The 18,900-nt window shown below is 36.2% G+C and overlaps 1 protein-coding gene across 1 annotated transcript in view; it reads left to right on the forward strand.

Annotated features, from left to right (window-relative positions):
* The window catches only part of DYM (dymeclin), a 382,373-nt gene that overhangs the window by 141,349 nt on the left and 222,124 nt on the right, over nt 1-18,900 (forward strand).

Genomic DNA, 18,900 nt, shown 5'->3' on the forward strand with positions numbered 1-18,900 from the left:
TGATTTTATCTTCCTCTTTGGTATTTTCTTTGTGTCAAAGTAATACATGTACATGGTTTTAAAACTTACACAGAAGTACTAGGTTTTAATGCAAACTAGCAGACCCCATGTCTACCCCATACCTGATTACCACTCTCCAAAGACAAATGCTGTCAGCTCTTTCCATGTTTCTAAATAACATGCTTATATTGTTATTTCTTGATTTTTCAGATTTAGAGATTAACTGCTTTCCCTCCTGCACATCTTGAGTGTTCCCTCTGGGTTCCTAGACCCCTTTCCAGCACAGAGACTTTTTCCTTCTTCCATCTTATTATCATTTTTGGTTAACTCAGCTTTTACATTATTATGATTTTGTTAACTATTATTCTACCCTCAGATGGAGTGATTGATAATTGTATTTCCTTTCTTGTACATGTTTTAATTTTTCTGTAGCACATCATTACCCTGTTTTATATTCATATACCAATCACTAATGCAACTCCCAACTTTAGCAGAACCGAGAACCCCCCTAAAGCTATTAAAACATATTGCATATTTTCTCCGTTTCATTTTCGTCTTTGGCTCCTGTCTTAGTCCTCGTTGGAGGCTTTCCTGAAATGTGTGGTGATTCTTGCTTATCTGTTTCTATCGAGGAGCATGCACTAAAATGTTGATTGCAAGTTCTGTGTGTGGGCAAGACTTCTTTAGCGTAATGAGCTCTACATATTCTATTTCTCTGGGTGTCCTACTCACTGTAGGCCTTTTCTTTTGGGGTAATTGATCAATTTCTGAGAAGTGATTCTTCCAGTCTGGTGTGGGGGTCGGCTGGGAGAATGGGGCTATAGGGGTCTCACTCTTCTTTGAGTACAGACACCTTCTTCTTCAGTAGAGCTTTCATGTCGTCTTTACTCTTCTTTACTGTTCCTGTTGAAACGATTTTTGCCTCTTACATAGCGTGACCATCATTTCAGCTAAGGTTTAAGGGATCTTGACACTGTAGAAAGAGGATAAAACATACACATTTTTTTGATTCTTTTATTTAGTAAAGTACCATGAGGGAAAATATTTGCACTGACTTAGTTTTTTTTTTTTAAACTAGCATTTATCTTTCCTTTGATAAGTTGAAAAACCAGATGATTTTTAAAAACATTTTAAAATTGAAGTATAAAACAGAAAGTACACAAATTTTAAAGGTACAACTTATGAGTTTCTATGTATATATATATACCTGTATTATTACCACCCAGATCAAGTTATTGAACATTTCTAGCATAGTAGAAGACGCCCTTTTGCCCTATTCTGGTCAATATCCCACACCAAACTACATTCTGAATTCCCTCCTAATAGATTAGTTTTTGCTTCTCCTTGAATTATAGTTGTCACTGGGGGAAAATGGGTAAAGGATACATGGGATATCTCTGCATTTTTCTTAAAACTACAATTATTTCAAAATAAAAAAGTATAATTTAAAACATTGGGGAGAAATTTGGAAAAAATACTTTTCAAAAGAAGATATGTAAGCACATGCAAAGTACACGAAAAATGCTTTTACTATTACTGGGCATTAGGAAATGAAATTAGGGTGTTCCCTTTTATTTTGGCTTCTTTCACTGAAGACAGTGTTGCTAAAATTCACCCATGTTACTGTATCATTAGTTTGTTCCTTATTATTGCTGTGTACTATTCCGTTGTATGAATGTGCCACAGTATATTTATTCATGCCCTTCTTGGTGGATATTTGGCTTTTGTTCCCCACTTTGGGGCTATTTTCGCTAAAGCAGCTGTGCACATTTTTGAACATGTATTTTGGTGGACATGCGCACTCATCCTTTTGGGCGTATACCTAGGAGTAGAATTGCTGGGTCATAAGACAGGTGTGTGTTTAGTTTTAAGGGATACAGGTAAAATTGAAGGCTGTGTATACCCCACAAGTCAGCATTTCACTCCAAGGTTATCTAGGAAGACTCTTGCACATTTGCAGAGAGGACATGCTTATTAGTGGTCATCTAAAGCACTGTTTATAATATTGAAAATGTGTGGAACATGCAAAGTAAAACAGTCAGGGTACTGGCTATATCAGAGCAAGAAAGGGGAGTGAAAATGGGGAAGGGTGCACAGTGGGGCTTCCCCTAGGTCTGTAGTATTCTTTTCACTTCAACAGCAGCAAAAACAAAAGTAAAAGAAGTAACCACGCAAAACTTTGAACCATATCTGACCAAAATATTAAGATTTGACATAATTTAACAGTGGATATACTTTTTATTATATTATTTTGTGTACTTTTTTGTATCTTCATTACATTTGGTAATTAAAACAATTTTAAGTTAGCACAGGATTTTGCATTAAAATTAAATTTTACTGACTGCCAAAACAGGGATGGTAAGATAGGGAAGGCATTAGATTCAGTCAACATTCAAGTCCATTCCATAAGGATTTCAGGATATTCTAGATGACATTCAGGTGTTTAAAGAAATTGTTCTTTTCTCTAGAGTCTAACTTTCTTGTTGATCTGTTTACTTTTATCCTTTTCCTTTTTATGTGTAATAGTAAAAATGAGTAAGTCAAGTGTTTTTACAAAGTTCTCTACATGGAATCATCCACTGTGGACCTAGCTGTCTGTGATATATATTCTGGTATCTTATTCTGGTTAGAATTATCATTTCTTAATACCCAGTGATACTGAGCATTTTTCATGTACTTTTCATGTGCTTACATATTTGCTTTTGTGAAGTATTTTCCAAGTTTTTTCCCATTGTTTTAAATTATACTTATTTTGAAATTGTAGTTGTAAGAAAAATTCAGAGAGATCCCATGTACCTTTTACCTGTTTTCACTCAGTGACAGCTATAATTGCAAAACAGTAGTATCGTACCACAACCAAGACATGGACTTCGAAATAGTCATGATTCAGAGCATTTCCATCACCACGGGGATGTCCCTCACGTTGCCTTGTTTAGCCATACCTCCTTTTTTATAAAAAATTTATTTATTTATCTATTTATGGCTGTGTTGGGTCTTCGTTTCTGTGCGAGTGCTTTCTCCAGCTGTAGCAAGCGGGGGCCACTCTTCATCACGGTGCGCAGGCCTCTCACTATCGCGGCCTCTCTTGCTGTGGAGCACAGGCTCCAGACGTGCAGGCTCAGTAATTGTGGCTCACGGGCCCAGCCGCTCTGCGGCATGTGGGATCCTCCCAGACCAGGGCTCGAACCCGTGTCCCCTGCATTGGCAGGCAGACTCTCAACCACTGCGCCACCAGGGAAGCCCCCCATACCTCTTTTTTTAAAAATTGGATTTTTGTCTTACTATTGACTTGTAAGGCTTCTTTATATATTCTGAATCACGTGGATTTTTTTCCAGTCTGTAAATATAGTGAATTATATACTGATTAATTTTTGAATATTAAATCAACCTTGCATTCATGGGATAAACTGCGCTTGGCCATGATGTAGTATCCTTTTATATATATTTTCATATACAATTTGGTTAAGTTTTGAGCTTTGGTACTTTGTGTATTTCAAGGTATTTGTACACTTCTAAGGTATTGCATTCAGTGTCATTAGTTGTTCATAATACATTCTTATTACCTTTTTTTAAAACTTACTACCTTTTAATATCTGTAATGGCCATAGAGATGTTAACCTCTCTCAATCTTGGTATTGAAATGTGTGTCTTTTCTCTCTTATTCTTCATCTTTCTGTCTAGAGGTTTTTCTTCTCTTCTCTTCTCTTCTCTTCTCTTCTCTTCTCTTCTCTCTCCTCTTCTCTTCTCCTTTCTTTTTTCCCTCTCCTTCTCCCTCCCTCCCATTCTCCCTTTCTTCCTTCCCTCCATTAAAATCTTTTCAAAGGACCAACTTTTGATTTCATTGAATTTTCTCAATTTTTAAAAATGTCATTAATGTCTGCTCTTTATTTCCTTTCTTCTGCTTGCTTAAGCTTTACTTGTTCTTTATTTTTTTCAATTCTTTAGGTAGAAGCTTAGATCTTTGATTTTATATCTTTCTGCTTTTCTATTACAAGCAAAATATATGAAACTAGTAAGATTGATAAATGCCTAGAAAGATGATCAAGAAAAAAAAGCTACAAACATTTATTATTGAGAGTGCAAGTGCATAAGAGGAGATCAGGAAAGGTTCCACAGATATTTAAAAATCCTCAGAGGATACTATTGATACAAGTAATTTTATACCATAAAATTTAAATGTTACATGAAATGGACACATCCCCTCCCCCTCTAGAAAAAAACCTAAGCAAAGCTCACAGAAGGAACAGAAAATCAAAATAATTGTTTATATTAAAGAAATTGGCTCTGTAATGTAAAATCATCCTAAATAGAAAATTGTAGGCACAGATGATTTTTTACCTATGAATTCTTCTGAAAATTGAAGGAAGAAATAACACCAGTCTTATAGAAGCTCATCTAGATGGTAGAAAAAAGGGAAATCTTTCCAACTCATTTTAGGAGGACAACATAATCTTGATACCAAATTTAACAAAATTTAAGGAAAATTGCAGGCACATGTCATTTATGCAAATAGACAGGAAAGTAGAAACAAAATATAAACAAACTGAACCAGCAATATGTGAAATGATAACATGTCATAATCAAGGTGGATTTATTCAGGAATGAAAGGTTGGCTTAACATTTGGAAAAGAATGAATGTAATTCATCATTTTAACAGAATAAAGGAGAACTGTCAAATGATAAATCTAAATAGATACCAAGAAAGTATTGTGTAAAATTCAGTCTCTTTATTCTTTAAAAACAAGTAAGCAGGGGCTTCCCTGGTGGCGCAGTGGTTGAGAGGCCGCCTCCCGATACAGGGGACACGGGTTCGTGCCCCGGTCTGGGAAGATCCCACATGCCGAGGAGCGGCTGGGCCTGTGAGCCATGGCCACTGAGCCTGCGCGTCTGGAGCCTGTGCTCCGCAATGGGAGAGGCCACAACAATGAGAGGCCCGCGTACCGCAAAAAAAACAAATAAGCAAACAAACAAAAAACAAAACTTAATGAATCAGGAGGAAAATTCTTAATCTGATGAAGGGTATCTACCAAAAAAAGAAATAACAACTGTGTTAAGCATCATATCTAATGATAAAATGTTAAAAGTCTTCATTCTGAGATCATGAACAAGTCAAGGATATCTGCTAACAATACTCTATTGAGCATGTGATTGGAGGTCTATTCAGTGTATTATGGAAAGAAAAATAACTAAAATATGTAATACTAGAAAGCAAAGAAAACTTTTTTCAGATGATACGATTGTATAGATAGAAAATTCAAAGAGATCTATATATAAAATGTTAGAGTTAGTGAGTTTAGTAAAATTGGTGGATGTAAGATCAATCTTAAAAAAATTGTATTTCTCATACCAGCAATAAGTAGAATATGGATTTTTTAAAAGATACCTTTTACAATAGCATCATAAGATATCAAACACCTTAGAATAAATGTGGTGAAAGATGTGTATGATCTCTACTTAGAAAATTCTAAAACATTGAGAAAGATTAAAGAAAACTGAAATAAATGTAGACTTTTATGTTAATGCATTAGAAATATTACTATTGCAAGGATATCTTTACCCCTATATTGATATATATATTTAATGAAATTCCCCCCTTCGAAGTATTTTTCTTTTGAATGTGAGAGTGTAAATGTATGTGTAAATTCTACAATTTACTTAGAAGTGAAAAGGGCCAAGAATAGCTGAGATGCCCTTGTAGAAGAGGAACAAAGTAGGAGAACTTGATCTACTGGATATGAGAACTCTATATGTGAACACAGCTTGTTTCAAAGGTTGCCACAGAGAAAGGTCTTTTCATTAAATGATTAGTTATCCATATGGGGAAAAAATGAACCTGATCCCCTACTCACTCCATACACAAAAACCAATTTCTGATGAATTCTAGATGTTAATATAAGGAACAAAACAGTAAAGCTTCTGGAAGATAATGGAGGAGAATATCTTCATGATTTGGGGACAAGGAAAGATTCTCAAACAGGCCTCTGCAAGCATTAGCAATAAAAGAAAAGATTAATAAACCAAGCTAGATTAAAATTTAAAATTTATTTATCAAAAAATACTAGTAAGAGAATGAAAAATCAAGCCAGATAGTGGAAGAAGATATTGCTATATATATATTACTCACAAATGGCTTATATTTAACGTATATAATGAACGCCTACAAACCAGTAAGAAAAAGACACAGTAATAAAATGAACAACAGGCTTGAAGAAGCACTTCAAAAAGGACAGTATCTAAATGGTCAATAAACATATTAAAAAGTGTTTTAAAAACTTCATTTGTAATTAGGGAATTGCAAATTAAAGCCACAATGAGGTACCAGTATACACCTACCAGAATGACTAAAATTAAAAAGGATGATGATACCTAATATTGGGTAGGATGAGGAGCTGCTGGTGGGGTTTTAAATTGTTACAACTCCTTTGGTAAACTCATTGTCATTTTCTACCTAATTTGAACATATTGAACAAATATCCAGAAATTCTACTAGATATATATGCAAAGAAATGTATGTACCTATGTACCACGAGACATGCAGAAGGTTATATGTTACAGCAAAGTGTCATGACTATGCTGATGAGTCTTAAGATACTAGTTTCATTAAGAAATATAGAAAAATCCCATAGCGCATAAAGCTTTTGAGCACTTGGGTACCATGCAAGTGTAATTGCTGATCATATGTAATTAAAGTAGAATAACTATCCTTCAAACCAGGTTGAACATGAAAAATAAAGTAAAATAATAAACAAGCTGGGAAATTTGAAATTTCTTATGTACTAATACAATCGAAAGTATCTTTCATGTTGAATATATGTGTTCAACTTGTTCTAAATTGGTAACTTTTCATATTAAACCCAAATACTGTAATGTGCAAAATTACTACCTGCTTCACTTTCTATTTCTAATAAGAAAAAAAATCACTTCTTGCATATCACTATTCTACTGATCTACTACATTGCTGTGGTATTCATATCAAATTTTCAGTTGACAGATAGTGAATTATTGTAAGTCATTCTTACCTGTCATCATTACCATCAGCACCAATAGACTATTGAAGGAATTCAGCAAAGTATGGCCAGCAGGCCAGCTGCTTGTTTTTTGTAAATAAAACTTTATTGTAGAACAGCCACAACTATTTGTTAATGTAGTCTCCACAGCTGCTCTCAAGTGACAACAGTAGAGTCGAGTCATTGGTGACAGAGACTATATGGCCTGCAAGCCTAAAATATTTAGTATATTTAGTCTTTTAAGAAAGAAGCTGCCAACTCTAAAGAGATAGAAAAGACAAGTGCAAAAAGTAACTGTTATCATTAATCTGACAGAGGAGGAGGAAGGAGTTTAGAAATTTAAAGGAAGCTTCCCCATATGCTTCCAAAGCTGAGGGCCAGATATCTGAGGAAGAGGACCTGGTTGTCCCAGGAATATGCAGTTTGCCAGTAGTGAAGAAACATGTCAGAGGATGTGGGCCAAAGTGGAACTGTGAAGGTCACTTAGGTAAACATTACAGGGTCCCTCATGCTGATCTGTCATTGGCTACTGCATGGAAAACACTACATTGAAGAAGGGAAGAAAGAGCTTTCCTCTTGCTCTGATGTTGAGGTGTCCTTCCAAATGTCCTCTATTGATGAAACTTAACATCAAGACAGCCAACAAAGGAGAAATGTCTACAGTGTTCAGCTTTGGTATCACAAAGCGGGCAAAGAAGAGTGGATTTCGAATTGAGAAGCAATACTGACACAAATGTAGTCACAAAGCTTATAAATCTAATATTGTAAAATGGAATAAAGCAAGATAGGAAAAAGAGTATGTCTGTCAATACCAAGTATTGCAGGGATGCAAGGATGGTTTCATATTAGAAAATATCTTAATGTAATTTATTAAGAGTAAAAAAGACATATAATCACCTCAACGGATGCAGGAAAAGCATTTGATAAAAGTCAGTACTTATTTATGATTTTAAAAAACCTTAACAAAATAAGGGTAGAAAGGAAATTCCTTGTCTCAACAGAAGATATCTGCCAAAACCTATAGTTAAGTATTATATTTGACTGGGGAATTTTAAAAGTCTTCCCTTGAAAGTCAGAACAAAGTGTGTATGCCCTTTATTACCACTTCTCAATGTTGTACCAGAATTCTAAGCAGGTCATTAAGACTAGAACAAGCTATAAATGATTTTAAAATTAAAAAGAAAGGAAATCTAAATGTCAGTATTTGCAGATGTTATGACTGACTACATAGAAAATTCAAGACTCTAATATTAGAACTGTTAGGAAAGTGGAACAAATTTTCTGGGTCAGAAATCAGTATACAAAATAAATACTGTATCTGCGTACTAGTAACAAAGGACTTCAAAATGTGATATAGGGATACTACTTACAATGGCAGTAAAACTACAGTGAAACCCAGGAATTAATCTAAAAGAAGTACAATATTTTAATGGCATAAATTACCTAAATGAAAGATATTAAATATGGCTTAATAAATGGAGAAAGATACCATGTTCACAGATGGGAAGACTCAGTGTCATAAAGTTGTTAATTTTGCCTCCAAATTAATTGCTATGTTCATCTGATCAGAATCTCAGCAGTTTTTTGTGAGACTTGAGAAGCTGATCCCAGAAATCGAAGGGAAAAGCAAAAAGCCTAGAAAGTTTTTGAAGCAGTTCATTGTGGAGTTACTCACCCTACCAGATCGACTAGTTATAAAACTTTAGTACTTAAGATTGTGTTTTATTAACAAGGGAATAGAAAACAAATAAATGGAAAAGAACTTAGACAGTCCAGAAACTACACACTCAAACATGAACTGTTTGTCACATGAACTGTGACAGAAGTAATAAATAAATTATGCTGAGAGTGAGAACATGGCTCATCCAAATGGAAAAAGTAAAATTAGATTATCTTGCTCCACATACAAAGAAGAATTCCACTTGGATTAATAAGACCTAGATGTGAAAAGCTCCATTTTAAAATCTTCAAAGAGAAATTAAAGGGTAATATTACTATGAACTTGAGAAAGGAATTTCTTAAGCATAAAATGTATAAACCATGAATGAAAAGATTAATAAGTTTGACTACATTAAAATGAATGAATTTCATGAAAATGAAAATTTTCACTGTTACAGCAAGTGAAAACAAGACACAGACAGGAAGACAGGGTTAGCATTTTAGTTTATTTTTTAAATAAATTTATTTTTTATTTATTTTTGTCTGCGTTGGGTCTTCGTTGCTGTGCGCAGGCTTTCTCTAGTTGCAGTGAGTGGGGGCTTCTCATTGCAGTGGCTTCTCTTGTTGCGGAGCACAGGCTCTAGGCGTGCAGACTCCAGTAGTTGTGGCATGCGGGCTCTAGAGCGCAGGCTCAGTAGTTGTGGCACATGGGCTTAGTTGCTGCGCGGCATGTGCGATTTTCCCGGACCAGGGCTCGAACCCATGTCCAGTGCATTGGCGGGTGGATTCTTAACCACTGCGCCACCAGGGAAGTCCCAGCATTTTTAATTTATAAAGAATCCTTATAATCAGTCACAAAAGCAAAGTATTGCTAGAATAATGGGCAAAGTAATAGAAGAACAATAAAAAACCTGAATGACTGGTAAACATTATTATTATATATATATTTTTTAAACAAGTTTTTTGTTTCGTTTTGGCTGTGCTGTGAGGCTTGTGGGATCCTAGTTCACTGACCAGGGATTGACCCCGGGCCCTCACCCCAGGCGACTGGCAGTGAAAGCGTGGAGTCCTAACCGCTGGACTGCTGGGGAATTTCTCCCACTAAGCATTTTTAAAGGTTTAATTTGAGCATTTTTAATGCTCAACCTGATGATTTTTCGGGATTGTGCTAATTAAGATAACTGAAATATTCTGTACTCATCAGATTGGCAAAAATTATGAGATCTCATATATCAGGTGAGAATACAGAAAAAGAGAACTCTCATATACTGGTGGTGACAGTATAAACTGGTAGAACCACTTTTGTGAGGAATTTGGCCTTTCACATTCCTCAAATTACCTGCAGAAGTAAATACTCTACCTCTGAGCAATTCCGTTTCCTGGTTTGAGTCCTAGGAAAAACTTTTCCATAGATTCACAAGAGCACGTTTGAAGCAGTGTTCATTGTAGGATTGTTTGTAGTGTTCAAAACTTGCAAACACCTGATAACATAAATGAAATACTGCAGAGGAGCTACAGTGGATGAAACAGAGCTATATGTATTGACAATAATAGATTCAAAAATCTTCATGGTAATGAAGTACCAAATTTAGGAGAGTGTTGTCAGAGGTTAGAGGGTCAGGGAGGAGTAGCTGGGGGGCTTCAGGTGCTTCAAAAGCAAAAATATTAACATTTGCTAAAACTGGATGATGGATACAGTGGTGTTCTCTATACCAGGCTATTCAGTTGAACTTTCTGTGTTGATAGAAATCTGCTGCAACTGCGCTGTCTGATAATGGCACTTGAAATCTGACCAGTGTGACTGAGGGATTGAATTTTTAATTTTATTAAATTTGAATTTAAATCCCCACTTGTGGCTGGTGCTACTGTGTTGCTCTGTGGTTTTTAGTTAATACTGATCAAAACATACATTTTTTTTTTTTAACGTCTTTACTGGAGTATAATTGCTTTACAACAGTGTCTTAGTTTCTGCTGTATAACAAAGTGAGTCAGCTATATGTGTACATATATCCCTATATCCCCTCCATCTAGTGTCTCTCCCCCACCATCCCATCCCTGTCTCACCCCTCTAGGTGGTCACAAAGCACCAAGCTGATCTCCCTGTGCTATATGGCTGCTTCCCACTAGCTATCTATTTTACATTTGGTAGTGTATGTATGTCCATGCCACTCTCTCACTTCGTCCCAGCTTACCCTTCCCCTTCCCTGTGTCCTCAAGTCCATTCTCTATGTCTGTGTCTTTATTCCTGTCCTGCCCCTAGGTTCTTCAGAACCTTTTTTTCTTTTCTTTTTCTTTTTAGAATCCATATATATGTGTTAGCATATGGTATTTGTTTTTCTCTTTCTGACTTACTCCACTCTGTATGATAGACTCTAGGTCCATCCACCTCACTACAAATAACTCAGTTTTGTTTCTTTTTATGGCAGAGTAATATTCCATTGTATATATGTGCCAGATCTTCTTTATCCATTCATCTGTTGATGGACACTTAGGTTGCTTCCATGTCCTGGCTATTGTAAATAGTGCTGCAATGAACCTTGTGATCCATGACTCCCTTTGAATTATGGTTTCCTCAGGGTATATGCCCAGTAGTGGGATTGCTGGGTCATATGGTAGTTCGATTTTTAGTTTTTTTAAGGAACTTCCATACTGTTCTCCATAGTGGCTGTATCAATTTACATTCCCATCAACAGTACAAAAGGGTTCCCTTTTCTCAACACCCTCTCCAGCATTTATTGTTTGTAGATTTTTTGATGATGGCCATTCTGACTGGTGTGAGGTGATACCTCATTGTAGTTTTGACTTGCATTTCTCTAATGATTAGTGACGTTGAGCATCCTTTCATGTGTTTGTTGGCAATCTGTATATCTTATCTGGAGAAATGTCTGTTTAGGTCTTCTGCCCATTTTTGGATTGGGTTGTTTGTTTTTTTGATATTGAGCTACATGAGCTGCTTGTATATTTGGGAGATTAATCCTTTGTCAGTTGCTTCATTTGCAAATATTTTCTCCCATTCTAAAGGTTGTCTTTTTGTCTTGTTTATGGTTTCCTTTGCTGTGCAAAAGCTTTTAAGTTTAATTAAGTCCCATTTATTTTGTGTGTGTGTTTCCATTTCTCTAGGAGTTGGGTCAAAACGGATCTTGCTGTGATTTATGCCATAGAGTGTTCTGCCTATGTTTTCCTCTAAGAGTTTTATCATGTCTGGCTTTACATTTAGATCGTTAATCCATTTTGCATTTATTTTTGTATACGGTGTTAAGGCGTGTTCTAATTTCATTCTTTTACCTGTAGCTGTCCAATTTTCCCAGCACCACTTATTGAAGAGGCTGTCTTTTCTCCATTATATTCTTGCCTCCTTTATCAAAGATAAGGTGACAATATGTGCGTGGGTTTATCGCTGGGCTTTCTTTCTATCCTGTTCCATTGATCTATATTTCTGTTTTTGTGCCAGTACCATACTGCCTTGATTACTGTAGCTTTGTAGTATAGTCTGAAGTCTGGGAGCCTGATTCCTCCAGCTCTGTTTTTCTTTCTCAAGATTGCTTTGGCTATTCAGGGTCTTTCGTGTTTCCATACAAATTGTGAAATTTTTTGTTCTAGTTCTGTGAAAAATGCCAGTGGTAGTTTGATAGGGATTGCATTGAATCTGTAGATTGCTTTGGGTAGTAGTCATTTTCACAATGTTGGTTCTTCCAATCCAAGAACATGGTATATCTCTCCATCTGTTTGTATCATCTTTAATTTCCTTCACCAGTGTTTTATAGTTTTCTGCAACCAGATCTTTTATATCCTTAGGTAGGTTTATTCCTAGGTATTTTATTCTTTTTGTTGCAATGGTAAATGGGAGTGTTTCCTTAATTTCTCTTTCAGATTTTTCATCAATAGTGTATAGGAATGCAAGCGATTTCTTTGGCTAGCTCTAGTAGTTTTCTGGTAGCATCTTTAGGATTCTCTATGTTTAGTATCATGCCATCTGCAAACAGTGACAGTTTTACTTCTTCCTTTCCGATTTGGATTCCTTTTGTTTCTTTATCTTCTCTGATTGCTGTGACTAAAACATCCAAAACTATGCTGAATAATAGTGGTGAGAGTGGGCAACCTTGTTGTGTTCCTGATCTTAGTGGAAATGGTTTCAGTTTTTCACCTTTGAGAACAATGTTGGCTGTGGGTTTGTCATTTATGGCCTCTATTTTGTTGAGATAAGTTTCCTCTATGCCTACTTTCTGGAGTGTTTTTATCAAAAATGGGTGTTGAATTTTTTCGAAAGCTTTTTCTGCATCTATTGAGATGATCATATGGTTTTTATCCTTTAATTTGTTAATACTGTTTATCACACTGATTGATTTGCGTATATTGAAGAATCCTTACATTCTTGGGATAAACCCCACTTGATCATGGTGTGTGATCCTTTTAATGTGCTGTTGGATTCTGTTTGCTAGTATTTTGTTGAGGATTTTTGCATCTGTGTTCATCAGTGATATTGCCCTGTAGTTTTCTTTTTTTGTGACATCTTTGTCTGCTTTCGGTAGCAGAGTGATGGTGGCCTCGTAGAATGAGTTTGGGAGTGTTTCTCCCTCTGCTATATTTTGGAAGAGTTTGAGAAGGATAGGTGTTAGCTCTTCTCTGAATGTTTGGTAGAATTCGCCTGGTCCTGGGCTTTTGTTTGTTGGAAGATTTTTACTCACAGTTTCAATTTCAGTGCTTGTGATTGGTCTATTTATTTTTTCTGTTTCTTCCTGGTTCAATCTAGGAAGGTTGTGTTTTTCTAAGAATTTGTGCATTTCTTCCAGGTTTTCCATTTTATTGGCTTATAGTTGCTTCTAGTAATCGCTCATGATCCTTTGTATTTCTGCAGTGTCAGTTACTTCTCCTTTTTCATTTCTAATTCTATTGATTTGAATCTTCTTCCTTTTTTTCTTGTTGAGCCTGGCTAATGTTTTATCAATTTTGTTTATCTTCTCAATGAACCAGCTTTTAGTTTTATTGATCTTTGCTATTGTTTCCTTCATTTCTTTTTCATTTAGTTGTGATCTGATCTTTATGATTTCTTTCCTTCTGCTAACTTTGAGGGTTTTTTGTTCTTCTTTCTCTAATTGCTTTAGGTGTAAGGTTAGGTTGTTTACTTGAGATGTTTCTTGTTTCTTGAGGTAAGATTGTATTGCTATAAACTTCCCTCTTAGAACTGCTTTTGTTGCATCCCATAGGTTTTGGGTCGTGTTTTCATTGTCATTGTTTTTAGGTATTTTTTGATTTCCTCTTTGATTTCTTCAGTGATCTCTTGGTTATTTAGTAGTGTATTGTTTAGCCTCTATGCATATCTTTTTAAAAGGAGGTGCTCAATGACTTAGTAATTCTGCTTCCTAACAAACTCTTGCCGAAGTGCTTGTGAAGTCACTGAGTACCACACACTGGGTAATGTATAACAGGGATTTTACAGATATTTTTGTTTTCAAAATCTGTGTAATTCCTGACTTTAGGTAATTAATGGCCAGATACTACAAGTATGGAGAGTAAGGACTCCCTGGTTTCTGAGTTTAGTGTCCTGAGATTTTGGATAATGAGGGTAAGGATCTATATTGTAACATTGATTTTAATAGGGAAAAAACTGGAAATAATCTAAATTTCCATAATAGAAGAGTGGATAAAAAAATGTGACCTATTGGCACAAGACTGTACCGTGCTTGGATGGAATGAAGTAGAGGTGATTTTCAACTATTTAACTGTCATGGCATCAAAATCATCCAGTAAAAATGGCTGTTGTCCATATATCCTTTGTCCTCTGCCGTACATTAATTGCCAAACCACGAGGAAGTCCTGGAGGAGTGTCTTGGGGCAGCAGCTATTTACTAACTAGTATAGAAGCAGTTCATTAAAAAAACAACTAGAAAAAAAAAAAAAAAAAACAACTAGTACTATTAGACCTTGGCGTATGTGGTAAACATAATTCTTCTTATATATATCTATCAATATAGAGGAGTTGCAAAGACGTATTGAGTGAAAAAATTTGGATGCAAACGAATACTTAAATGTATCAGTTTACTACTGCTGCCATAACAAACTGGGTGGCTTAAAACAACAGAAATTGCTTGTTACCGTTGTGGAGACTAGAAGTCCAAAAGCAAGGTGTCGGCAGGACCACGCTGTCTCTGCAGGATCTAGGAGAGTGATTCCTTGCCTCTTTCTAGCCTCTGGTTGTCATTACTTGGTGTTCTTTGGCTTGCAGCTGCATCCAGCCTCTGCATTGGTCTCACATGGCCTTTTCTCATGTACCTCTCTGTCTCTCCTCCTTCTCTTATAAGGACACCAGTCATATAGGATTTAGGGCCCACCCTAAACTTGAGGGCCCATCTTAACTTGATTGTGTCTACAAAGACCTTATTTCCAAATAAGGTCGCATTCACAGGTTTTGTGTGACGTGAATTTGGAGGCCACTATTCAACCTGATACATTATGATACTGTTTATGTAAAGTAGAAAATATACAAAGGAATGCTGGTTTTTGGTTGTGTGTGTGTGTGTACATATAAAGTATTTGAAATGTACGGGAAAGAGATATACTGAACTCAAGATAGTGGTTGTCCCTCTTTGGGGGAATAAAATGAGATTTTCATCTTAAAATACAAAACATTAACATTAACGTTAAATGTTAATGTTAATAAAATGTTAATGTCATTTGTGGGAGTATGGAAGTTCATTATTCTTTGTGCTTTTCTATATATATTTAATTTTTTAAAGAGTTGACATTATATAATATGTTACTATATAATATTGTAGCCTTTGTAACATATGGAAGAGATATGTTCAATAAAAACAAATCCTATGGGGGGAAGAAGCTGAAAAGAAGACCTAGAACCACAAACAATTCTCATATACTTTTTGAGAAGGAAGATATTTTCAGATCCTTGAGGAGTTTCCTTCTACATGTTTGAGTTATTTTGGCATAAAATGTTAAATGTATGTAATGTGTAATCAAGATGATAACAGTCTACAGCTATTAAACTGTATGGATGTTGAATGCAAGAGATGAGGAATTTTTTTTTATAAGAACCAAATAAATAGGTCAAGAACTACAGCCAGGTTACCAAGAAAATTTTCTGTATGCTGCCTAGTATGCATTAATGTCCCCTGGGAAGCTGTGTGAGCTCTATAGCTAGTTGTTTTTAATTTTTCTTAAACACTACCAGAATTTACAGATAATGACTTATTTTTCACAGGAAGAAAAGACAGACCTTTATGTAAATGCCAAATTGGATTTCTGATTTTCATAGTAACATCATAAGTTTACTATGTGGATACTCATTAAATATTTGTTGAATGTTAAATGAATAAGACTACTTTTATTCAAAACACTTCTTCCATCCAGTTACATAGTAGACACGCACAAGTAAACACTAAGAGCCAATGACCTTGGCTTCAAATAAGGTGGCTTATGATAATTTATTTCTAAACACAGGAGCCAAGAGAGAGGAGAAACCAAACTATGCTCAAATGTGTGTATGCTCAAGTGTGACCTTTTAAAAGACAGAGACTCCTCTCACTAGTAAAGTTGCCTAACGAGTGTCCTGGCTTAGTATTCCCTTGGAGACTTAGAACAGTGGTCTTAACCTTGTTGGTCTTTACACTTAAAAGTAGTTTAGGACACCAAATAATGTCTTTATGTGGATTATTGTTCTCTACATTTACTGTATTGGAAATTAAAATGGACATATTTTAAAAATATTTGATTAGTTCATTTAGAAATAATTATTATGATAATAAACCCCATTACGTGTTAGCATCAGTGACATATTTTTATGAAAGTAACTATTTTCCACAAACAAAAGTTTAGCAAGAGAGGGGCATTGTTTTACATTTTTGCCTTAGATTCTCATGTCTCCCTCTGTATTAAATTTGTTGTGCTATTAGACATGTTATGTAGCCTCTGGAAAGCTGAACTATATACTCACGAGAGAATGAGAGTGGAAAGTAACGTCTTGGTATTATTGTGAAAATAGATTTGACCTTGAGAATGCTCCAGAAATGTCTCAGGGACCCCTAGGTCCCAGGACCACATTTTGAGAACTGCAGCCTTACAGAGTAAATCAGAGGGACTGAGCATTACATCATTCCTTTATAAAGATTCAACTGGCAAATCTCATTGTTCTGAGTATTTTCAGCTACTATCATTTGTTTTACACATAGGCTGTCTCTTCTAGTTGATTAAGGTCGTTATTAGTCATGAATAAATGGAAATGCTTAAAGTGTTACATTTTCTACTTCACAAACAGTACTCAGCTACCATGTAGTGGGCATTTGTACATGCCATCCTCTGAGTGGAGCCTCCAGCGCAGGTCACTGTTAGGTTATTTGTAACCCAAATGGCGGATTCTAGGTGACATGGGTCTCTTGTCAAAGAGTTGAACTGCGTCAGAATCTGTTGTGGAGGCACTTGTGGGCACTTACGTGAAGTTGAAGACAGTATTTCTTTACTTTTTAATGCTTATCTGCTTCCATGCCCCCTTCCTCATTTTTAATATTGTTTGGAATTTGCAGGGAGGCAGACTTAGCAGAGAAATATTTATTTTATCTTAGCAAAGAATTAAGGTCAACCATATTATTTAGATTTAATTATATTTTCCTCATTTCAAGAATTATAACTGTGGTGTTTTTGGGGGGCGGCTGTTGTTGTTTAGTAGTCCATATTTTCCTTCCTTGACTTTATCTGGCTGTTACGGTTTTGTCGTTGTCATTACAGTGGTGAGGAGGGGCAGCTAAGCACTTACATGTGTGGTGGTTTGTTTTTTCCCCAGAAACAGTGCATGGGTGGTTCATGCTGAGTCTTTGCATACTTAAGTCTTCACTTTTCTGTATCCTTGTGTGGTAGCTTCTCTAGATATAGAATTCTAGAATGATAGTCTATTCCTCAAACATTTGTAGACATTGTTCTGTTGTCCTTCAGATATTATATAGTGTTCAAGATGAGAAATCTTATGTTAGTCTACCTTTCTTTCTTTTGGTGATAACATGTTTCTTCTGTCTAGAAGCCAATAGATTTTGGCATGTTTCTTCTGGCTAGAAGCCAATGGATTTTCTCATATACTGTTGATTCAGAAATCTTATCAGAATAAATTTTGATTTTTTTTTCAATATTTTTGCTTAAAGTGTTGCAAGTTTCTCTTCCCCTCAAAGAAATTTTCTGTTACTAATTTTTCTTTTTTAAAAAAATTTTTTTAAATACATTTATTTATTTATTATTTTTGGCTGTGTTGGGTCTTCGTTGCAGTGCACAGGCTTCTCATTGCAGTGGCTTCTCTTGTTGCGGAGCATGGGCTCTCGGTGCGTGGGCTTCAGTAGTTGTGGCTCGCGGGCTCTAGAGTGCAGGCTCAGTAGTTGTGGCACACGGGCCTAGGTGCTCTGTGGCATGTGGGATCTTCCCGGACTAGGGCTTGAACCAGTGTCCCCTGCATTGGCAGGCGGATTCTTAACCACTGCGCCACCAGGGAAGCCCTATTACTAATTTTTCTCTTTTGCTTCTACAGTCCTCCCTTGGTATCGGCGGGAGATTAGTTCCAAGACCTGCCCTGGTTACCCAAACCCACAGATGGTCAAGTCCCATAGTTGGCCCTCAGTATCTGAGGATGCAACCTGTGGATATGGAGGACTGACTATATACTTACTGAAAAAAATATCCACATATAAATGGACCCATGCAGTTCAAACCCATGTTGTTCAAGGGTTGATTTTAGTCTATTCCTTCTGGAACTCTTATTAGGTATATACTGGATCTCCACTTTTCTCTTATATTTTGTCTTTTTGCCTTATACTGCTGTTATCTGAGGGAACGTCTCAGTTTTGTCTTTCACATCCCAAGTTCTGTTTTCCATAGCACCCATTCTGCTAATTTCTTTCTCTTTTTTTTTTTAATTCAATTTTATTTATTTGGCTGCGTTGGGTCTTCATTGCTGCACGCGGGCTTTCTCTAGTTGTGGCGAGTGGGGGTTACTCTTCGTTGCGGTACACGGGCTTCTCATTGCAGTGGCTTCTCTTGTTGCGGAGCATGGGCTCTAGGCACATGGGCTTCAGTAGTTGCGGCACGCGGGCTTAGTTGCTCCACAGCTTGTGGGATCTTCCTGGACCAGGGCTCGAACCTGTGTCCCCTGCATTGGCAGGTGGACTCTTAACCACTGCGCCACCAGAGAAGCCCTCCTCTCTCTCTTTTAAGTCTCAGTCATCATATTTTTAATGTTCAGTAGCTT

The sequence above is a fragment of the Phocoena sinus genome, chromosome 14, assembly GCF_008692025.1.
Source record: "Phocoena sinus isolate mPhoSin1 chromosome 14, mPhoSin1.pri, whole genome shotgun sequence".
Taxonomy (NCBI): domain Eukaryota; kingdom Metazoa; phylum Chordata; class Mammalia; order Artiodactyla; family Phocoenidae; genus Phocoena; species Phocoena sinus.